This window comes from Lissotriton helveticus, chromosome 2_1 (assembly GCF_964261635.1).
Source record: "Lissotriton helveticus chromosome 2_1, aLisHel1.1, whole genome shotgun sequence".
Lineage (NCBI taxonomy): Eukaryota > Metazoa > Chordata > Amphibia > Caudata > Salamandridae > Lissotriton > Lissotriton helveticus.
This window is the reverse complement of record NC_136059.1, coordinates 964,457,179-964,482,552: the sequence shown is the minus strand read 5'-3', so window position 1 is coordinate 964,482,552 and position 25,374 is coordinate 964,457,179.

Genomic DNA, 25,374 nt, shown 5'->3' with positions numbered 1-25,374 from the left:
ATTAATGACAACTATTGTGCCATGCCGCAAATACTTTGATACCATATATAAAAATGCATACTAAATAGTTTTTTGCAAACTGTGCATTTAATGACTGGTTACAGCAGAAAATGATAACCATAGTAACCAGATTCACAGCGTCCATAGGGCTAAAAGTGCTCTACCCCCCCTCTCCCCTCCCCCCATCATTTGTCTCAGCCCTGGCTGATGCTGCTTCCAGGGCACACACATCAGTCAAGAGCATTGTGGGCTTGGCTGGGCAGACACCGACACCTTAACTCAGCCTCATCTAGGTATTTCACATGTCTTTAAGAGACCATTTACTTGCCTGCGAGTCTTTGTTTTCTCCCCCCATATCCTCTGCCTCCCACTCTGCATATTTCAATTGTAAATTACTTTTGCTGCCACAAAGGATGTGGGATGATGTAAGAAGGGAGGTCAAGGCTAAGGCTTTTGAGGCTGAGCTGGGAGAGAGTGGTAATGTGGTAGAGAAGTGAGAGAAATAATTGTGTGAAAAGTAACATTAGGCATATCAAGAGACTGAAAGTTTGTTGCAGGGTCAACATGTACTTCAATTCCTCCACACCTGATAAATGCCATAATAGTAGTAGTTTTATTATTTCTGAAACCCCATTTGCTAACCATCCACATAGTGACATAACAAAATGATACGCCCCCCCTGCAGAATATGATCGTTGGTCCCTGGGGCTCTCATATATCACAGATATTCATTGGACTTAAGCTGAGTGGGGCCCCCGATGGCCAGGAGCCGACTGAAGGGTTGAGGCCTTCCCTGCACTGCAGGGACATGTGTCACGCTCCTGAAATGCCAGCTCAGCTGAATGTATAGGCATGCCATTGAATAACGGTGCGCCATTGCCACAAGTAAAGAAACACAAGCACATTTTTAAGTTCCTGAATTTTGGGGTAATTTAGGAGATAACGGCTCAGCACAGGAGCATTCTTAGGATACAAGTTGCTACCCTGGTGGCCAATTAGACACAATAAACAGCTTGTAGAGGCTCCCTACTCCTATATTACAATTCATATAATCATTAGAGACCTACATGCCCTCTTCAATGCTTACCAATGTTTAGTTTTATTACCTTCAATATAGCAATGTATTTAATTCGATTTGATTCCATTGCCTATTTTTAACTATTCGTAACACAACTTTCCATAAGGCCAATGATAGTGACAATGCTGTAGTTCTGTGTATCTGTACATTTATTTTGCGTTTTATATTTTCCATTCTAAATGTTATTGCTTTTCCACCATAGCAGGCTTCGGCCTAAAATCCTTCAGAAAAGAGCATGCACAGCCTAGCATGCATCCACAGGTTTATGAATCAGTTTGCATCCCACCTTTCCACTTATTTTCAGGGTGTGGATAACAGAGTGCACATTTAGATCACACACTTAACAGTCTGACATCTTTGCAGCATTTCCCAGAGTATCAAAATTAATATAGATTATCATTGAGAACACTGGAGACATAGAGCATGATGCACCTCCCCTTGTCAGTTCTGAGTCGTTGGGCAGGCAGTACACCCAAATCTACCCATTCACACCAAATGCCTGAAGAAATAACCCTAGCCCATCCATGCAAACCCAGCTCCTACCCCAGGAAACCGGCTTTCTGTTCTTCAATCTTATCCCATAGAGCTCTGTCTTATTAACACAATCTTTCATGATCAAACCTGCCCATTTTCCATTTCAATCATTCTACTCCTAAACAACCTTCTCAAACGTTCTTCTGGACTGTGCTGTGTTATCATCCTAGTCGGCACACTCTCCATCTGATGGATGCCATCCTATATGTGCACCCACCAGGAGCCCCCACCCGTGAACAGTGCTGACCCTGTCAGTGTACAGTCCTGAGGTGGGCCCCCTAGAGCTGGTGCCCCGCCACGCCATGGGGGCTAATGTGTCAATAACATGCAGAGTTACTCAGTGTCTGACAATACATCCTGCATTCAGACAACTCACCCATCATTTGCACCGCACACTCTCCACTTTCACAATCACTCTGCATTCACAGCAATAACATTGCACTCACACCATTCCCCCTGCACGTACTCTGCACTCACATGAGCACACCACTCACCCTGCACTTACATGATACTCTACTCACCTGTCACTCTCACCACTCACCCTGCACTCAATCACAAACAAGCACATCACTCACCATAGATTCACACCTCCCCCTCTGCACTGTGACCTGCACCCAAACTCAAATGGGCACATCGGTCCCCTGCACTCACATCACTCACCCTGCTCTCACTCCTCTCACCGTCCTCTCACACAGGCACATCGCTCACCTTGCACTCACATAGGCACTCCTGTCACTCATATGCACACCAGTCACCTTGCACTCACACCTCTCAAACATCCACATCACACACCCTGGACTCACACCACTCATACTGCACTCTCACCCTACACTTACATGTACTCACCCAGGCACTCCATTTACCCAACAATCACGCAGCTCATTATGCCTGCACACATGCACAATGGTCTGCCATTACTCACAGGGACACACCACTCACTCTGCACTAACTCCTCTCATCATGCATTCACCAGTTGCCCCTGCAGCCCACCCTTCACTCTCAGTGATCACCCTGCACTCACACAGGTGCAATGGTCACCCAGCCCTCACACCCCTCACCCTGCATTTACACTGCTCAAACCACTTACCCTGAGCACACTTCTCCCACCCAGGATTCTAGTGTGCCCTCCCCTAACCTTGTACTGATTTGATTGCCCTGCACTCACATCAGCACACCTTTCACCGGTCATTCAGACCACTCACACTGCACTCACTCACACTATTCACCATCACACAGCACTTACATTAGCATACCTCTTATGCAGCACACATAAAAATTACCCAACTCTCATAAATATCCACATATTTCTACAAAGGCACCCACAGAATACCTGCTCTTTTCACAGTACCGGATGCCTAGTCTGTTCCATCTGCAACTATGAGGCGGGGAGAGTAGACTGAAGATGCGGGATGGAGCGATGAGGAATATCAGGGCTGAGGCTTTGAGGAAATGGTGTGGGATTGAGGATCACTCTGAGGCTATGGGGATGAGCTGAGAGTGTGTGGTAATGTGGTACAGGAGGTGAATGCATGCAAAGGCTGCAGAGGGGGAAACAGGTGCAACAGGCTAAGGATAACGAAAGTGGCTGTGTCGTGGGGAAGGAATTGAGTGGGGACCTCAGGCCAGCGGTGTGTTGTGGGTGGGAAAGAAGCCCTTGCTCCAGAGGTACTTTTTAATCCTGCACCTGGGCCTGGATAGGTGCCTACTGTTTTGCTGCTGTTGAAGCCATGATGTAGATCAGCATTTGGACCCTGTTGACCTGCAAGGTGGTAGTGCTATGTGGAGGTAGGTACCACAGTGGAGAGCTGTCTAAGGCTGTGACATGGGGACCAGGTTCTGTAGGACATAGGAAACTTAGGTTCAAACCCCAATATTATTTTGGCCGAAAGGCTGGGGCCGGTGAAAGCACACTAAAGCCTGTGCTGTGCATGGGAACATGGACACCATCATTGAGGTTTTCTGTTTGTCGTCTCAATTACATGCTCAGTTGCTGCAGCTACATAGCATGAGCAAAGGAGGGGTGAGGGTTGTGGGTTAAGCTATAATATTGGTCCTACGGTTCTTGAGGGTTGTCATTATGGTAGTCAGTCACATTTATAGCACGTGCCAATATTTTAAAGGAGTTTGATATTTGCCAGTTTTTAGTTGAATTCTGACATTTATACATAAAAAGCAATTGTCACCCGTTCACCACTTCATTGATTAATTTTTGATCGTTTCCGAAAATATAGGCTGAAAATGAAACACTGAGATTTGTTTTTCAAATGCTTTGCTTAGTTGCCCATTGTCTTGTGTGATGCTTTCAGTCTGTCCTGGCTTTCCATTCACCATAATGTTTTAGTTTGGGACAGTCGTTTTATTTGCCATTTTTTAACATTGTTTGCTAGGTCAGAAAATCCCAATATGCAAAGTGTAGTGGGTAAAAAGCAATGGTTGCTGAGGCAGTCAAGCATTTCATAAGATCAATCAAATGCTGTAATATTACATTTTAGAAAGTAGATTTGTTCATTTGCAATACTGTAACTGCTTGATGCACAAGTGAAACAAAATTCAAGCCCTTTACTGCTATTTTAAGGAGGTGCACTTAATCATTCACATCATAACAAGTTAAAACTTGTAACAAGCATTGAGAAGGCCATATGGTATGATTTTTGAACAGTGTATAACCGGGGCAGCGGCAGTGCAGGCTAATTCTAACGTAGTAAAAGCAGATTTAACCAATGGGAGTGTGAGTGTCAGTGTGTGTGTGTGTGTGTGTGAGTGACAGAGTACAAATGTATGAAAGACTGCAAGACACATAGTGAGAATGAGAGTGTTTAAAACTGTGTGGGAGAATCATTGTCTGTGTCAGTGTGTTTTTATGTGTGAATGTATATGTGTTATGTTTGTAAATTTGATGGTGTTCTGGCATACTGGAGGTTATTCTTGCCTTATGGACAGGAGCACTAATAGCATATGGAAGGGAGGTGTTACCCTGGCAAAAATTAAGCTCTGACATGCTGCCAGTACTTCTTTGCATATGGGATCCATCCACAGAAAGATGCTGGCACTGACATTTGAGGTAATTCTTGTCACGAGACCTTGTACTCGTTTTACAGGGATTGTTGATAGCAAAACGCTACCATTGTATACCAGAGATATTTTTTGGCATTACCCATGACTATGGGTGGAGTGTCTATGACAAAATAAAATTCTGATGCTGGCTTATTGTATGTAATCCTTCCCATAAGGAGCTCACCCACAAAAGAAATGCTGTCTTTGTCAGAGTGAAATACATTTTGACTTACTTATTTTGCTTGTTGGTATTCAGGAGAAGTATCACACCTCACCTTTTACAAAGATCTTTAGCTGCCACTGATGAGCAGATTGGCAGGGTGCAGAGGGGACAGAGTAAAAGTAAAGTGCCCAATGTGTCTGCAGAAAGAACAGGAGCAGGGATTTGGCAATGAAGTAACAGCCTTGTCTAATCTTAAAACGAACATAATTTCTTGCATTTCAGAAGTGGCTAAGCTTGCCACTCTCTTCTCCTACCTGTAATTGTTTCTGATATAAAGTAAAAATTGGGCCATGCAGTCCAGGCTACACCAATAACTTTATGAATGGCTGATAGGAGCTGGTTGTGTGGGGGCTGCTGCAATAGGAAGACTGAACTGAGACTGAGTGGGTTGGTGTAGGCATAAGGGGCTTTAGCAACTGGTCTGTCCTTCGGCACACTGGGATGGAGGAGCAGAACAAACTGCTTATTCTGCACAACACAAATATAAATGGGAAAGAAAAAAACCTAGCGAAATGCCTTTGTAGCATTATGGTAAATGCCACTGCCATTTTGAATAAGGGAGCATCCTTATTGAGAAGCTTTATTCATCAATACGATTAGCCTATCAATAACAAGCATTTGCAATGCAATAGGTCTTGCATTTACGCGAGTTTAAACTATTGGTATTGTAAATGACAGGGCCTTTTATTTATGTTTTAAAACCAAAACCAAAAATAAAAGGCATTGTTATTTGCAATGTCAATAGCTCACACTCGCGTAAATGCGAGACCTATTGCATTGCAAATGCTTGTTAGATTAGTGAGTAGAAACTCTCCCTTTCGGCCCGTGCGGCAAATTATTTGAATAAACAAGCGCAGCCACTTTAAGTGGACCGCACTGCAAATAAAAAAAAAGAGTGCTTATCGACTTATGAAGGAGACCATGTAACGCCACAAGTAAAAGATCCAGTCCTTATGGGAGGTAACAAATGGTGACAGGGCGGTAACAAGGAGGGACTAACAAGCCTCATTATCAATTGGAAGCCAGCGTTTACCAAGGAAACTGACACCAGCCAATCAAAAATATGGGCGGACAGAAGGCGAGGCTCCCACAGCATACTCGACTACTGCATGCCTCGCAGAGCGAGTAGCACATGCGCGCTGCCGCTAGGCTTGACCTAAAAACATAGTCCACTCTCTAATTAATGCAACAGTGAGCATGTCATGACTCTTCAGCAACATTCGTAGCATTTTGTACTGCCATGCTTACAGTTAATGCAAAATATCACAATATAAATCATTCGACATCCCCACAGAAACTCAATAACAGATTTTTCAGCAACAAACACACATAAGGCCTGATGTACTTTTTTCCCACTCGCATAAAGTGACCCCAATTTACCCACTAAATTTTGGAAATGGAGTAGTATTTTGCACACCAACTATGAACTAATAGGTCACTTCACAAAATGTTAATTTCTAGGGGGTTGCTGAATGACCTGTCTAATTAATATTCAATTGGCAGCTCAGAATTTGCGACTCCCTGTGTTTGTCTGTAATCACAGGGATGATGGTCTGTACTGAACCGCAGACTCCATCCCTCCGAATGCATTGCAAAATGAAGATTTTTTTTTTAATTGAACAGTAGGTAGTGTTCTTTAAAGGAACAAGTGCAGCTTAAAAAAAAAAGATTTCCATTTTGGAAAACCACAGAGGGAGCTGGCAGTGGTCTCCTGGATGATTAACCACTCCCACTAAAAATGCAGGTATGATTTCCAAAAAGGTTTTAAAGAAACCCCTTCCCCCTTGCAAATCAGATACCACTCCAATTCTGGGGTCGGTAACTCATGAATGGTTTACAATTGTAATTGGGTTGTAAACCAGTGATACATTCCTTTTGAATCAGAAGAGGAGAGGGGTGCCCCTTTCATGCCCTCTCCTATTTGTGATTTGGAAAGGATCACAAAAGTCTAAAAGTTTTTAAAATAAAGAAAAGCCTGTTTACAGATGCAAACATGATTTCGAGAATCAAAGGGTTTGTGATTGCAAAAGGGCTTTGCACATCAGTCCCATAACGGTCGCATTCATTTCTATAGCGACACTGACATGTCTGCATTGTATAAGATGTATTTTAAAGCAGCTATGCCTATTGCCATGAAATTTGCATACATATTTTTATTCCAATGCTCGTTACTACATTCAACATTTTGGGGCCCATTACAATGTCCGGCGGACGCACCATCTCGGAACTGGGATCAACAGACCTCCGGTCGGCAGTCCCGACCTCCTAATTAGGATTCCGACATTTCCCTATGGGAGCATGTATTACAGCTGTAAATAGGCCATAGTACATGCTCCCATAGGGAAATGGGAGGTGGTGTTAAACCCTGCACCCGTAGCAGGCACCTTAAGGTGCCTGCCACGGGTGCATGGATTAAAAGGGGGACACCATAAGTGCCACCTCAGACCCCAACTGGAGGCCGTGCACACATGGGGGCCTTGCTAAGAGCCCCCAAACACACATTCCAACAGGGTTTCTATGTCGGAAAGGCTGGCATAGAAACCCTGCCAGAAACTGTGCGTCGTAATCTGTCCTTTGGGATTATGGGCCAGCCTCCGACTGGTCGACGGGCTCCTTGAGCCCGTCGGAAGCCAGCCAGAATGACCGGACAGTTCAGTTTCCGACTGCCAGCATTTTAAAGCAGAGGTTGGAAAATAAAGCGAGACGCGGCCCGGAAAGGCTCTGACCATCGATCGGGCCATTCCGGGCCGCATCATAATAGGCCCCAAAGTCTCTTACAAGCAGCTTGAGAAGTATGAAAATTATCTCTTAAGAGCAGCTTGAGAAATGTGAAAGCTATATGCAATAGAAGGATTGTCTGAGTGAGAACAAACAATAAAAAAATAGGCCACGGGGAGGTGGCTTTTGGATAAAAACCATGTTGGATTAAAAACATGAAATGAAAGGCCGGTTTAATTAACTTGCAAATGGCAAAGGTTGGAAAAATGAGTCAGAAAAGACATTAGTGGTATTAGACATGACAGCCCTTAGGGTGCTCTTCCCCCAAACCTTTTACTTACTCACCTTCAGTTGCTGAAATTTGTTTCTGTTGGTTTTAGGACTCTCTGCACTTTACCACTATTAACTAGTACTAACGTGCTTGTGCTCACTCCTTAAAACATGGTAAAAATTGGACAATACCTGATTGGCACATTTAATTTACTTGTAAGTTCCTATAAAATGTCACAACATGTACCCATTACATTAGATGCTGCTTGTGGGCCTACAGCAATTACTATGTTATCCACTTCAGTAGCCCATTAAAACATATGTGGTCTGCCCCAGAATCCTGTGTGCAGTTTTAAACTGCCAGTTTGACCAGGCAAAATAAGCCTTTTGCTAGGCCTAAACCTTAATTTTGAATACATATAGTCACCACTAAGGCGGCCCTGAACAGTCGGCAGGGCACGGTGTAGTGTACTTAAAAAGTTGAATAGGTACTTTTAAGTTTTACATGACCTGGTAGTGAAAAACTCCCAAATGCATTTTTTCATTACTGTGAGGCCTACCTCTCACATAGGAGAACTTTGGGTTGCCTTTTTTACAATCATTATGTGATAGCCTTTGATTGGGAGTAGGTAGGAATGTCTTGTATGCACTCAAAAGAATTGTAATTTAAAATCCCATTTAATGGTAAAGTCGGATTTTAAGTTGCAATTCTTAAAAGTGTCACTTTTAGAATGTTGACATTTCTTTGTGCTAAGCATTTGGGGACAGATGTGCAAAAATAAGGAATTGCAATTTCCAAACTGCGATTCATACCAAATCACAATTAGGAAATCACAGTTCCTAATGTAAGACAAAGTTGTGCTATAAATAATGATTCCTAGTGGGTCACAAATAAACCTACCTCATGAATAATAATGGAGAAGGTCGCAGTTTGGGGCCCATTAAAAATGATAGCCATCACAAGGATGGGGTCCTGCATGAATTAGCAGATCACCATGTATGTGATTGCTTGTAAATAAAGCAATATATTTTTTTTAAAGCAGCCTGTTTTCCTTAAAAAAAAGTAAATGAGATTTTCGAGTTTCATTTTTTAAGAGAAGACAGTTGTCCATGGGACCACTGCCTCCTCTCAAAATGTATTTTTGTTTACAGTTTCAAAGGGGAAGAGGTTCCCTGGGGACCCCTTCCTATTTGTGAATGGGTCACCACCTTCGTCGAGGAGGTGGTAAAATAATAATGTTTTACGACTGTAATTTTCTTGCAAAACATTAATACATACCACTGTCACTGAGATTTAGTATTTATAAGGGGTGCCCTAAACAGGCTCCTTCCAAATACCCAATCCCTAAGCCAAATTGCGATTCAATAATAAGTTGCTAAATCTCAATTTGGCTTTTAAACATTACAAAACTTTTTTTTGCTGTCGCAAGCGGCCTGATTCTGTAAATTGGGCCATTTGCTACCTCCCAAAAAGTTTTGGACATGAGGTCCTTGCTGCCTGCAGCTGGTGTACTGGGTCACATGACTACCAGTAGTTAGCAGTAAGCCTTTGTGTATTCTTCCCAGTGAGACATAGGGGGACTAGATGTTGGCTAGATGGGCCATCCTACCAGCATGGGAGGGGCAGAGCTGGTCCCTGTCCCAATTACATTTCAAAAGGGCTGCCTCCAGCGCACTCACAAATAACTTGACATCAGCCTATTGTCACTCCAGACCCCTTGAAGCCTGAGCCTAGTGGAATGAAATTCGAGAACCATCTGTGGGGGAAAACTGTAGAAGTTTCTTGCACTCCAAAGCTGTCACCAAATAAATATAACAAGCATTTACAATGCAATTAGTCTCGCATTTGCGAGAGTTTAATCTGCTAGCATTGCGAATGACAATGCCTTTAATTTGTTTTAAAAACCAGAACATAAATACAAGACATTGTCATTTACAATGCCAATAGGTCAAACTCATGTAAATGCGAGACCTATTGCATTGCAAATGCGTGTTCCATCCTGCAAGCATTTCCTTCTCGTGCTCTTAAGTCCCACATGGTCTGTCAGCAGTCAAGCCTGAAACTCATTCCCGCGTCTTCCTGGAGACAAGGGGCACCTGGGGTCTTCCTTGGAAGTTGCTATCCGAATTTCAGCCTCTGTTCCACAATCAGATCGAGAATGTGGTGGCACTATCCTTCAGACATAATGCACAGCACCTAGGGTCTGCTCTCTCAGAATAAAGAGGTGGAGTCAAGCACCACTCTCATTTTAAGAAATGCATCTTGTCTATGCATGCCGTCTTTTTGTGTTCGCTTACATAGCTGTTCATTGCTGGAAGTCATCCTTGAACCAAACAGAATGCGGTCAGTGCCGATTATGCCATTTAATACCATTAAATACCACACCGGACTACAGCAAATAGCCACTAGATGGTGCCAGTATAAATAAGCTGGCAATGCCCGTGTTAGTGGAATTGGAGCCCCCAAACAGCAAAATATAATTTTGTCTCTGGCTCTGATAATTCTTGCACTTGAGCTGTAAGAATATGACCATACTTTATTAAGGGAATATTTTCGGGGTCTTTCATATACAGCAGACCATACCTTACCCATCATAACCCGTTTCAGTACAACCGCTTAGCCAGTTTTCTGCACCCGTTCACTTCCTTATGTATGTGTTTAACCTTGCATGGGCGGAAGGAAGGGTAGAAGAGGGTCTTTACATTCCTGTGATGTTTGCAGTCAAAACAGTATAAGGTGTCTGCTAAACAACAAAGGCATCACCCTCTGGAAATGTTTGTTGCTATGACTTCAGAGAGATACTGTGCTGTCAACAGCCATAGCATTGGCGGTGAAAAGTTAGTAGAACAAGTACACTGGTGGTGGCCTGTAACATTCATGGGACATAGTTGAGGGTAATTTCACACACCGCTGTTGAATTTAAACTTGCCGGGAGAAAGCTTAAAATGAACACGTCACTGACGGAAAGTGAAAGCGCGCCATGTTCGCACTGTGTTCATGCGGGGACAGGAGATGTGCACGCGTATGGAGTGCACATTTACTGTCCGTACGCGTGCCATTTCCTGTCCCCCTTCAGAGGAGACGCAATGGAGGAGACGCCATGCGCCTGCACATCGCCTGTCCAGTGCGCGCACCTGGTTTGTCTCCCTTCGCTAGCAAAACCGACAACAATAGTTCGCCAAGGTGAAGCGACACATGCGCTGCATTTGCTAGGCGAGACCTAATAATAGGATCCTCAGGCCTTGACTCTCTCCAGTTCACTATTTCTTTTTTCCTACCTGCCTCCCTCCAGCCACCCACAGGACAAGTCACCATTGATTCAAGCAATAGTAAATATACCCATTAAATTCAAATCAAGTGAATGTTTTTACTTATTTGACATATTAGGGTTTTCTCTAGGCCTAGGCAGATGAGTCAGAGGAATTTGGTAATTCTGCATTAGTTATGTAACACGGAGTTACAGATAAATTCCGCTGCTCAGCTGGCAAAATTAATCTTCAGTAGTATGGTTTCTACATATTGCGGGAAGAGTGAGCAGTCACTTTATGTTTAAGAACCACTGCAGTTTAAACTTTCATCTGCAGTGTTTTTTAAACATAGAGGGAATGCTCCGTCTTCCGACCCTGTTCAGAAACCACTGCACTGGCAGTGCATTCCCCTGGGCGCCCTTACATACTCCGCAGTGTTTACTACAGAGTATGTAAAGGCACTGATGGGTATGCACTGTAGTGATTTGTAAACCGGAAGAGGGATCAGTCCCTCCATGTTTAAAAACCACTGCTCATTAAAGCTTAGTCTGCAGTGGGTTTTTTAAGCATAGAAGGACCGCTACCTCTTCCCGCCCTGTTAAGAAAGTATGTAAGGGCGCAAGTTTCTAAACGTAGAGGGACTGCTCCCTCTTTCTGCCGTGAGCAGTTCCTCTACGTTTAGCAACCACATAGTTACCAAACGGCGCCCTTGCATTTGTGCTATTTTCATAGACAAAATGCATAGTCACATCTATTTGTGGGCACAACGGTGCATTTTGAGTTACGAAAATAGCGCAAAATGCCCACTGCACCCTGTCGCGGAATTCCGTTGAATCTGTTGGAATTTTTATGTAGTTCTCTGTAATTCCACGGCATCAAACTCCACGAATTCTTCCCACCCATTGTTTTTTATCACCCTATAGGTTGAGAAATGTTTTGTTGCAGGTACCCAAAAAATAAAAGGAAGTGCAGGCCTTCCAATGCAGAAAAAGAATCCGTTATACATGTTTTTTAATAGTAAAAACGTAATTTCTGTGACAACTCTTGAAATGTTCAAGGAGAGTGCGCATGTACATTTCTTTGCTCTAGTGAATGAGAGTTTTTGATGTTTTAACCTATGTACTTACACTATAACTTGCTAGTTATTTGTGTTTCTAATATTCATGTGTTTTTCAGCGTGTACTTCTGAATAGTGCAGCGGGAGTAGTGGAACCGGGCCAGGAATGTGAGAGCCTCACTGTACCCCCAGTTATGCATGTCTTTTACGACCCAACAAGGGCGGCATTTTTCCTTGCTTCCATTATGGTCCGCGGCACCCGTGCTGCGCCACTGGCGTTTTTAAACCCCAAGACACAGTTCTAAACAAAGTGAGCTATGTCCATATTTGCCTTGGCACTGAGCACTGTGTCCTGATCCCAAGAGACCACTTCCACACATCCTCACACTAAAAACCCTGAAGTCACTGAATATGAGGTCACTCTGATGTGAACAAAGGAGCACAGTGTTAACTATCACATCAAAAGTTTCCCAGTCAGAGCAGCAACACAATCCTAGAGGTAAGAATACACACACCAGCGCACAAAGCAGCAGCCGTTCTGTCCACAGCCCTTCCACGCAGTGCCGCACACAATGGGGTCCTGGGGGGGGGGGCCGACCGGAGGGAGGCCTGCCCCGCCCGGGGGAATTTGGGGCCGGGGAGAGGGGGGGGTAGAGATGGCGCCACACGGGGACGGGGCCTGGGTTTTTTGGTAGCTTTTGGGCTGGGGGGCGGGGTTGGGTTGGGCTTCCTTGTGGGCGGGGCTGTGGTATCCGCCCGGCCACGCGGCAGAGACACCATTTTAAGTGAGGTGTCTCGCCCGCCGGGCGGGGGGTGGCGGCTGAACAAAATTTTGACTTTATTTGGGTTGGTTTGTGAGGAAATGCCGCGTTGCAACGGTGCACGGACTGTTCACAGAGAGCGCCGGTGTTTGGCGGGCTCAATTGCACCATGGGGACCGCGGCAACGATAGAGGCGGACTTGGGACTGCAACTTATGGCACCGATCTCCCGGCAGGCCGGACACTTCGCGGGTGCAGGGACGGGCCGGACACGTCGCTGGAGGCCGGAGGAGCTCGGGTGAGCAGCTTGCGGCTCCACGCGGCCGAGCGGATGGGCCTGTTCTGCCTGGTGCGGGCGGTCAGGCTCCCACGTGGGACTAGGTGAGTCCCGCTGCCCCTACCCGAAGGGTCCGTGCGGCCGCCGGGGTTTTAAGTTGGGGCAGGGGAGAACATAGACGGCGGTGCTTCTTGGGGGATTTCTGCTCTCTCTGCACAAGGGGTATCTATAGTTTAGTTGCATGGCATTGGGAGATTGTGGGTGCTGTGGTGGGTGTTAACGGGGTAATGTGGGGAGGATGATTGGGTACACCTGGCCTTGTAATTCGGTATGCAGCATGTTGTAGTTTAATCTTTATTTCACATACAATCTTTGAGTAGCCCCCTTAGAGAGTCGGAGACAAAACATGAACACTTGAGGTAAAATGAAAGGATGAGATGCCTATCGGATGGCTGGACTGTACAATCAATATAAATGGGAGCAATGCCGCCCCCCGGCTTGTAGGAATGGTGTGATCCTGGGCAATGGTATTGTTGTGATAGGACTGTGTAGGAAGGGCATGCATGTGTCTACAACTTTGTGGTGCGACTGACGATTCTCTTAACTGCCACTCAATGCAGTGATACAAGCTAATATGCTAAAGTGAAGCCCCTTTGGACTTTAGAGGAATACACTTTTTGGGGGATTTTGGAGAGCTTTATTAGATTTGACATTTGTTGCACGATTGGCATGCTAAATATGTTCTAGACTCAGCTCGTGTTAGGTCTCTGAGAGCCAAGCCAACCCTTGGTCCGACCCAGGCTCAGCTCTCCTCAATCATTTAACACCAGAATTCCATATTTCATATCCGGATTCTGTATATTAAACTGCTGTTCCGTGGATTCTGTTTATTACACTGCTGTTCCGTTTTGAAGCAGCTCTGTATTTGAAATCATACACTTTTATTTGTAGTGGGTTCCTTATTTCAAGCTGGGTTTCTGTCTCCAAACTGGAAATCCTGATGTGACTCTCGAGCCCTGATTTAGTCAGATTAGCGGGCCATAACATCTCTTGGATCAGAGAAGGACAGGCAGAGGGCCCCATTCTACAGCGCAATTCAATCGCGCTATCAAAATGACCTACACATAGGTAAATAATACTCTGCGACTGATTGTGATATCATGCAAACTTACTTTATTTTGCTTTTGGTAACAGGAACTAGGCCATCCTTAATTCAGAGTTTTGACTTTTGTTTGAAGTATCATTGATTGAGAGTTTGTAGTTCAATGGGCACGGCTGTACTGTACCTTAGAGCGTTGTAATACAGTTTGGAAACATGTAAACCGATATCCGACTGGTTCAAGCGTCTTCTCGATTTTATGTATGGGATGTTGATTCCCTGTCCAGATCATGTCCACATTCATGAGAATTGCCCATTGTCTTTCATGTCCACATTCATGAAAATTGCCCATTGTCTTTCATGTCCACATTCCATGAGAATTGCCCATTGTCTTTGGCACATGCGGTCCTAGCATGATGGAACTAATGAGGGCTCTCTGCGAATCAGATTGCTGTAGTTATCCAGCTACTTTTCTCTTGCGTGTCCCCCTTCAGTGACCTCAGGTGTCATGTTATCGTTCCAATCGTCTCATATCCCCATTACAGGCACTTTAGTGACTTCTCCTGCCTCCGGAGCAAGGAACATTTGCCCTACTTTCCGCGCTCATCGCAACCCTCGGGGAGGAATGACTTTTATTACTAATTACGTTTTATTCATAATGAATATTGTATATCTTATTACTCGACCTATACGCCCTCTTAAGGGTCAGCAAGGTTCGCAATGTCAGGAGGTTGTGAAACCCACATTTGCAGCCAATGTCCTGGGTCTCGCTGCTCCTTTATTGACGGGTTATATCTATGCGGAAGTTACCTGGACGAGTAGGCCATCTCCTATGGTAAAGTAGGGAGGAGATGTCTTGCATATGCAGGGGGAAAGTTTGATTACCTCTTTCCTTGATTAGTAGGGATATCTTGTGGTCATGGACACGAAATATTGGTTTCCCGCCTTCTTGGTACGAGGAATAGGGCTCTGTTGGGCAACTGCGGTGTAGGCCTGGGCGCTCATTCACTCTGATCGGAATATGGTGCATTTGCCCTTGCATCCTTTCATCTGACATGAGCGATGCATGTGCACTGACAGGCCTAATATAAGCTACGTTACCGAAGTGGTGGGGTCCACTTGTTTCTGAAGTGGCGAAGGATTGGGTGAGTGGAGAGCAGAGCGGGAGCGTATGCTTGGCAATCCAGGTAGGGTATTGTACTTCATTTTAGATGGCGCTTGATTGCGCGGCAACCCTTGGTACCTTTGGTGCTGCGCGGTTTTTTCAGTAGAGCACTGCGGAGTTGCACTTTGCGCCTCCGTTTAAGTGAAATATATTGAATTCGGGGCCCAGGTTCCTGTCTTGCAAGCTGTGAAATGTATACATACTTTTCTTTACAGTTTACATATTGCTGATCTTTCCTATGCAAGGTGCATTACGGAGTACCACGCGGATGTCTTCTGTAGGACCATTGTATTAGGGTGGGACAAGGAGGCGAGCGCATAGAGTTTATGATAGTGACATTTTTCACGGTTGAAGGCCTGGAGGGAACAACCTAACAAGATATCTGCAGGTGCGCTTGTGAATACGGCACACAAAATTCACGTTTCAATGGGCCGCGGGCATTTCGAGTCGCGCGGGATGAGGGGTACGTTCTTTGCAGTGGGCTTTTTCCTGGCGGACAGGCTCTGGGGGTGACGCACTGTGTGAAGGACTTCTTTCTGGGTGCCAGAGAGGGAGCACGGTCCCATGTCGGTGTGGTCATTCTACAGGGTGAGCTCGACTCCGTGGCCAGGGAGCACGCCCGCCGGAGGACCGGGGGTCGCAACGCACAGTGGGGTCTGACGCCGAACGGTGCTGCTGCCATGTCGGGGGCTGCGGGGTAGGGTAGGTGACGGGGGGGTTGGGGGCACTGCGGCAGGGGTTTCTTCCTGGCGGACGGGCGCAGGTATGGGACACGCATCCGGAGGGCTTCTCTCTGGTGGGACGGCCGGCTCGGCGGGCTGCCTGCAGGCGCTGAGCGGCTTCTCAGGCCTGGTGTTGACAAGGGGGCCCTGGGCGCCAGAGAGGGGGCACGGCCCCGTGTTAGTGCGGCATACCTGTTAGGGAGCTCGATTCCGCGGCCAGGAAGCACGCCCCAGGGGTGACGTCGACTGAGGGCATGGCCCTATACAGTTAGTGACGGAGGGCATGGCCCTATGCATGGGTGACGGAGGGCATGGCCCTACGCATTGGGGACGGAGGGCATGGCCCTATACATTGGTGACGGAGGGCATGGCCCGATACGTTGGTGACGAAGGGCATGGCCCTATACATTGGTGGCGGAGGGCATGGCCCTATACCTTGGTGACGGAGGGCATGGCCCTATACATTGGTGACGGAGGGCATGGCCCTATACATTGGTGACGGAGGGCATGGCCCTATACATTGGTGACGGAGGGCATGGCCCTATACATTGGTGACGGAGGGCATGGCCCTATACGCGGTGACGGAGGGCATGGCCCTATACATTGGTGACGGAGGGCATGGCCCTATACATTGGTGACGGAGGGCATGGTCCTATACATGGTGACGGAGGGCATGGTCCTATACGTGGTGACGGAGGGCATGGCCCTATACGTGGTGAAGGAGGGCATGGCCCTCTACATTGGGGCGGAGGGCATGGCCCTGTGGTTAGGGGGGAGGACCTGCGGCGGTTTGACCGCGTGGGCCGGACAGCACGGGGTTTTTTAGGGGGGTCCGCGGCGGCCATATAGTTAGGGGGTGGTCCTGCAGAATGGGGCAGGTGGCGCGTCCCGGGTTTAGGGAGGGGGAGTCCTAGGGGGGGGGTCGAGGCCCGTTAACACGTTCCTCGAGTGGCGGTTCTTCCTAATATATGGGGGAAGAGTAGGAGAACTGTTTGGAGTATCGGGGGTAGGTCAAGCACAATAAAGTATTTAGCCAGGTGGAGAGGCAAATTGACGTTATGCTAATTGTTACTGTTTGTGGGTTGTGGGAATCAGTTAGGGGAGGGGGTGGGGATGAGGCAGGAAATTACATATTTATGTTTAGATTGTGCGGCGCAGGCCGAGGATGTTATTGTGTAGGATGCACCTGCTTCCAATAAAGCGGCCTTTATCACACTTACATTGAGTCTCGGGTCGGTGCTTTCTCCCCCCCCCTTTCCCCAATGGGCCCCAATGGGGTCCTGGGGGGGGGGGCCGACCGGAGGGAGGCCTGCCCCGCCCGGGGGAATTTGGGGCCGGGGAGAGGGGGGGGTAGAGATGGCGCCACACGGGGACGGGGCCTGGGTTTTTTGGTAGCTTTTGGGCTGGGGGGCGGGGTTGGGTTGGGCTTCCTTGTGGGCGGGGCTGTGGTATCCGCCCGGCCACGCGGCAGAGACACCATTTTAAGTGAGGTGTCTCGGCCGCCGGGCGGAGGGTGGCGGCTGAACAAAATTTTTTCCCTCCCTCCCTCCCTGGGCCAAGATACGGGGGGGGTGCCCACGGGCAGGCACTACACTTTACGGGGGATTTTCCTTTGCGGGGGAGTAGGGGGCATGGGGATTTTGGGCTTGTTTTGTTGGAGGCTGGTGCAAGACGGGGTTTGAACGGGGTGATGAGTTTGTTGGACGTTACATCTTGGTGTCCTTAGGCTCAATCCTTTTTTGTATGAATAGAAGCAGAAGAGTTCGTGCTTTGTTGATAATTGCTCTTTATTTGTATAGCTGAAATCGTAGACAGCCGACACGTGTTTCTCCTGTGGCGAATTGCGCCAGGGCTGTTTCAAGGCTATTTACAATGTTTTGTATTCTGTGTAAAAAGGGGGTTTTTGGATTGGGTGGGGGGTTTTCGCATGTCGCTGGAGCAGGTGTGGGGTGCATTCTGTATGTGGGGCGGTTCTTCCTAATATATGGGGGAAGAGTAGGAGAACTGTTTGGAGTATCGGGGGGTAGGTCAAGCACAATAAAGTATTTAGCCAGGTGGAGAGGCAAATTGACGTTATGCTAATTGTTACTGTTTGTGGGTTGTGGGAATCAGTTAGGGGAGGGGGTGGGGGTGAGGCAGGAAATTACATATTTATGTTTAGATTGTGCGGCGCAGGCCGAGGATGTTATTGTGTAGGATGCACCTGCTTCCAATAAAGCGGCCTTTATCACACTTACATTGAGTCTCGGGTCGGTGCTTTCTCCCCCCCCCCTTTCCCCAATGGGCCCCAATGGAACACAACACATTCATCCAGTGTGCAACATGTCGCCTGTTCATGTCCGTCCTCTCTTTTCTGGAACGATGACAACAGCAATCGCAGGCCATTATATCTCACACAAACCCCTTTGAAAAGCCACCCCAAACTAGAGCCAGGAAAATCACCAGCCTCCAGAGAAGAAAATGCAATTTCTAAGGAACCTTGTATGCATTTTCAACTCAACCACACTTATGTGAAACTTCAAACTGAGCTACCATCAACGTACTTCGCATAAATCAGCACATTTATTATTCCTAGGCTACCTGCAACCACGTGCTACTTTTGTTGACGTACTGTGACTAATAAACTGCTCAGGACTTACGGCACGGATGAAAGCTCATACATTGTGAATACATCTTTTAATTCCATAAATCTAGCAGTAATATAACTAAGTGGAAATAACACTGGGCATTTAAGAACCTGCCTCTTTCGTTGCTGATCCTTCACCAGTTAAGTCACTTGGGGATATATCAGCAAGGCCAGGCGATAATTATCGCTAAGCGCACTTAGCGCTAGGATAATTATCGCCGGCTAACTCTGGTTCCTATTGCGGAGATAGCGTGCTATCATCAACGCATATCTCCAATGCAATAGGAATCCAAGCGTTAGCTGGAAAACAGTGTGATTATTGCTGGAAATCCAGCGATAATCGCACTGCGACCGGCGATACCTTGCTGATAGGGCAAGGTAATCCACCTCCCATTGGAGTACATGGCTTAATCAGATTACAAGCAGGCATAAGGAAAGTAGCGATAACCGTAGTTAGCACTACTTTTCTTATCGCTCTGCCTGTTAGCGTGCAGCTTGATAATTGGAGAAATGTCGGATAGCGACATTTCTCCAGTTATTTCGGGGAGGAACGCCCACTTTGCATCTCATTAGAGATGCAAAGCTGGGCATTGTTGTAACTGGCCTAAGTCAGCAAAACACGCAATAGCGTGTCTTTGCTGATAAGGCGATGAAATTATCGCTGCTTTTCGCCCGAAAACAGACGCAAAATCGGTGATAATTTCATAGCGCCGTCTTGATGATATGCCCCCCGTTCCTTTCATTTTACTATACACTGAAATGTTTGTTTGATCGTAGTAAGTTATTGCAGATATCATTAGCTGTTTTTCAAAAGGCGTGAAAACAACAATAGCTTGTTTTGGGGAGTTGCTTTGTCGAGGAAACTGTTTAAGCCACATATTTCTGAGACGGATTTTAATGAGCTTACCTTACTGATTTTTTTATAGTATTTAGTTTGGATATCTGTTGCTCTGTTTTTATTAACACTTTCTGAACGTCCGACCATCTGCCTTGTTTGACTTCAGAGCGCTCAAAGCTGACCTACCCCTGTGAGGGGCTGCATCCTGGGACAGCATGAACAGACCACAATGCATGAAAGAGTACAGTACAGGAGGAGTACGTGCACATCCTTACTGGGGTTTGCAGTGGAGGTATGTAGCCCTGGTATTATTATTATTTTACACAGCGATAATATTTTCTTCTTCTTGTTATTTGTAAAGTGCGTTATTCCCAGTGGTTTCTAGGCGCTGCTTCAACTGTGAGTGAGATGGATTCAGGCAAGTCTCCTTATAGGTCAGTGAAAACACCTTTAAATAACCACATTTTCATCTACCAATGTAATGGAAGTAAGGAAGATTCTGAACGTTAGTGAGGGGAGAGGGAATTTCAGAGGTTATCTGCAAGGTTGTATGAAAACCATGAGTGCCTCTACAGCGCTGCCCGAACAACGAATGCATCTTTAAGACTCATTTCTTTACCACGCATGCCTTTACCACTCAATTTCGTGGCATAGGCATGACTGGTAAAGAGATATATGTGGTAAAGTTCACACTCCACCCCCCCCCCCACGCCCTAAAAACAACCCTTATCACACCCTGAGCCCTAAAAAAAAATCCCGACCCCATGAGCCCTCAAAGCAACTCGACCCCCCTGACAGGGCCAGCTTTAGGGCAGTGAGACTGGTGCAGCTACCCTAGGGGCTGACCTGGAGGGGGGCACTGACCTGAGGTGGGTGCTATGTTTAGCATAACTTAAGCACCTGCTGCAGAGTTCCTTGCCGTTCAGCTTTCAGGCAGCAATACAATGTCAAGATAACTCTTGGGATTAATGTTCTGTAAGAGAGAGGGATCAAAGTTTTGTCTACTGGCAGTTTTGACTCGCTATAAAGTAGTGTAGAGGGTTAGTATGCCTGCTGCAAAGAACACATCTTTATTTTAGGTGGATAGCTGAGTAGATCAGTAAAGCCAGCCTTTACCAGCAGTTTAAAACAAATGACTGTATTTGAGAGAGGGCCTATGGAGAGACGATGGGTACATTTGCAGAGTGGTTGTGAGGGAATCTCAGAAGGAGGTCCTGGGGACGGGCACCAGAAGAGATTGCCCCACTGGGCGCCACCAGCGCTAAAGCCGGCCCTGTCCCCAGAGTCCTAAAAATGACCCGCCCCCGAGCATTAAAAACAACTCCCACCCCCCAGAGCCCTAAAAACAACTCTGCCCCCGAACCCTAAAAACAACCCCTCCAAACCCTAAAACAACCCGAGCCATTAAAAAAATCCGAACCCCCAAGCCCTAAAAACTACCCCATCCCTAAAACCCACTCCTTCAAACCCCCCCCCCCCCTCAAAATCCTGGCCCAAGCCCCACATACCAGACCACGTCTCCCGCTCCTTCCTCTTCATGCGCCCGCCAACCACGCATTTAGACCGCTCACTGCCTTAACCACGAATATGCATTGTTAAGACAACAGTGATTCCACTTGCGGAGAAACAGCACACGTGACTCAGCCCGCGTTGTAATGGAAGTTTCAATATCTGCAGTAATAGAGTAGCAACGTCGCCCTGATCCAGGTTTATGAAATCTAGGAAGAGCCATCAGGTTGGAAGATGACATTGTCAGACTTCTACTAGGCGCATACACTTAGAGGCTCCTTTGACTAAAAGCTGGAGCATCCCAGCTTTGATTACGTTGACCTTTTTCCTGTGTGAAATTCGGGCAAGAAACTAGAAAGAGGTCTCCAGTCACCAAGTTAGTATGGTGTCGGCGTCCAGGAAAATAGTTGACCATTTTTTGAGGACAGTTAAGAGATGTTAGATCGTTTTTTCAGTTGTTTCCTTAGATTAGCAAGTAAATACAAGAAAAATGAAAATTAAATTACATTTATTTGACTCGAGAGAAGTTTTCTTAAGAAGCCCAGGTAGATTAATCATTTCATTTACACCTGTTAAAGCAGATGCCGGGTTACAGCTGGCGATTAGAGTTTAAATCAGTGGCCAGATTGCAATGCGAGGAAAGTCTTGGCAGAAAGAGGGGGGATACACTTATGGCAGACAAAGATACATTCACAAAACCTTAAACTGTGCTGTTTTTGTCAAAGTCACTGTCTGTATACCAGAAATGTTTTGTGATGCTTTTTTCTTAAAAATGACTGTGGAAGATTGATTTTAATTGATCTTACATTGAGGGGGCCCTCTCTGTCCAAAAAGTTAAAGATAAAATGATTGAAAGAGGTTCCGGAGAAGCTGAGGGTACAAAGTTAAGAAGACTTTTGCAGTCAGCAATGACAAAGACATTTTCTGAAAGTAGCAGATGGCTTTCAATATCAAGCATTGACAATCTCTTTAGGTATGATTTATATCTGAAAGTCTCGGTGAGTTTAGGCATCCATGCATACATTTACCCATTGATCCGTTTTCCATTCATGCACTCACCCATCCATAATAAAACACAATCACAAACTCAACAAGCATATATAAGATACATTAAAAGTAGAAAAGAAAACATGCTACCATTTGTGGAGTAGTGTGGCTCACTGGTTAGAGGCGGCAGGCCTGAGAGCAGAAGTCAGCCCGGGACCAGGGTTCAATTCCCGACGCGGCAGGGTCGTGGACCTTGGTCAGCGGACTCGATAATTCTCGCTTCGGTGCTTACTATAATCAGGGGTTCCACTTGGCAACTCTGGGCATTAGCTTGCCTAATCTCCACAACCGCCCCACCAATTCCGGGGATGCCTGGCTCCACCTTGGGGACTCCCAGCAAGGGACCATCCCACAGGGAAAGCCAGGACGGGTTCCCCAGAGTTATACAGCGCCGGGACGCCCCGTTGCTGGGGCAGCTGTGCGCTTTACAAGTATACTACATTTACATTTAAAATGGCATGCTTAGGGTTGCAATAAACATAACATGAAATACAGCAGTTGTCAGATTCCTTGCAATAATTTCATGCATAGCGACTCGCCTATCGATGTTTTAACGTTCCAAAATGGCAGCCACTTTCAGAATATTTTGGCACATTCCTAGATGGCCACTCAGTAAACATTGCATGGTGTATTACATCTTAGAACAGTAAAACAATGACACCCTATGGACGGCACTATTCCAGGAGGACCATCCGATGTACCAGAAGTAGCTGCATGTAAAGCAGCACACTGCAGATGAAATGAGCAGCAAGTGAGCAGCATGGTAGCAGTGTTAGTTGGAGCTGCATTGTCTTAAATAAATAAATAAAGTCGGAACAAAAAATTTAAAGGGAGACATAAAAAATTGTAACATTAACAAATAGAGTACTACTGTTCCCCAAGCCCTGGTACTGAAGCACACTCACTTTCAGTGAATGTGCACATGTGATCAGGCCATCACTCACAGGGCAGAAGAGCCAGTGGTCGAAGTGAACTAACCCATTGCTTCATGTCATGGGTGGAAACAGAATGTGAATGAAACTCAAACTGACCATTAACATACTTCTATGTCTTTGTAGGTATATGCAAGTATGCCTTTTCTTAACAACTTCTTTGATTACAGAAGTTGAGAAGAGAACTAAACCCGGAGACACCTCCTACGAGGGTTTGGAAAGGATTATCATATTGCTAATCTTCTGTCCTCCGGTTTACCTAAGGAGGTAACCAACACCAAAACCCTTACATACTAAGGTAACCTGTGAGATTCAATGTAACAAAGTGAATGTATTTAGGCTTTAACACTATTATAGAATGCAATACTGTGTGTGCCACATCCATTAGGCCTGAGTAATTTCATTTATTTTATTGTCACAATTGCAAAGGGTGCACAACTTGATCTTTAATCTTCCATCACATGTACACGTTTCCTTTTCTTTGAGAACCACCTTGGCATCTGGTCCTCGAGAGAACTGCTTTCAAAAAAGTCTCTGCCTGGCTCATAAAACCATATATGGCATTAGACCCAAGTCTTTTCTGAATATGATCAGGCTTCATCTTCTGAAGATGCTTTTACACTCCTCTAATGCAAGACTATTGGTAGTCCCAAAGATCCATCACATTTGTTGTGGTGGCCATGCTTTGTTGGCTGTGTGCCCTCCTTCCTGACATCATGTGATGAGCTTCTTATCCATGTCCGCCTAGAAATGTACTTTCAGCAGTTTAAGAATACAATTAAGACATGGCTTTTTCCTCTCCCCTCTTGTGTCTGTGTCTTCTCTGGCAGTTTAGTGCCAGGATGCTCCTCCCTGGAGAGCATAGCGCTTCGTAAATGCACATAACATCTTGTCTTCATCCTAATTTGTCAGAATAAACAGATTAGGGCTAACGCTTTTGACACAACCAACTCAGGCCGACTGTAACAAATATTAGCTTTTCTACAAGGGAAATATCAGCCATAAAGTATTTCAAACATTAGCAAAGTTATAGCTGGCAAAAAAATATACCTCCTCCAAGAGAGCCCAAAAGTGATACTTCCTTGCCTACTAATCTGTCATATAAAAAAATATCTCTTTACATGCCTTACCGCAGGGTAATACCAATCTATCCCTAATGGCCTATTGTCTTTACCATATGTTTTTCACAATATAGTCTGTCTTACCAACAAACCAATTATGCCTATAGCCTCTAAAATTGACCTGTCACCATAACCAACACAGGTGTGTTATATTGAGCATATGTTTTCTCAGAATACAACTATCAGGTATGGGCATAAAATTATAGATGTGTTTAAAATTATAATAATCTGTGCAATTTTGTAGAATGGAGTACTTTTCATTTTTTACAGATTTTAGCATAATGTAAAAACTATCCACCATTAAATGCCTATTGGCTTTAAAATATGCTTTTCATAAATATGCCAGGGCTACTACCTTTGTTGTAACTGTTTTTAACAGATCAGACCTATAGCTTTGATGATTGGCTTGTCACCATAACCAGTCCAAGCATTCTGTAAGGAGCACAAGCAGAATAAGCTTTCCCTCAAGGCAATAAGTGCAATGAAAGTACTCTTCTGCTCACTCAAATGCTATGCTTATGGGAATCAACAGTGAGTGGAGACAAAGCCCACATCAGTAGGGCTTCTTAAAGCTCTTTTTCTTTTGAGCACTTAAGGCTTCGTAATAGCTTTGCTGTCAAGTCTACCTTAAAAAAGGTGCAAATATTATTAAGAGATCTGCTAGGGTTAAGAAGCATGTCTCTTCAAAGGAGGACTTTATAGATAATTCAAAAAGAAAGAAATTAAATGGTATGAGTTTAGATGATAACTGTGACCAGGAAGAATATTTCGACGCAGTAACATCCTGAGAAGACATTGTGTTGGAGAATGAGCTTGACTTACCTCTTGGGTAGTGAAATAAGTCTTCTAAAGATCAAATTGGGGTGATGTGTAATACTGTCGGTGGTACTATGCTCGAGGCCAGGTACATTCACCAGTCGTGCTCTAAAGGCCATATTATATTGCCGAATATATGAGGTCCAAATTGAGAAATCCTTAGAGTGAAAGGAAAAGATGTTTTTATACCTTGAATTTTGCACCCATATATTGTAGACAACATCTGTGTAACTTGTAATTCGAGACAAATACAATAAAAAATCTTTAAAACATGCAAAA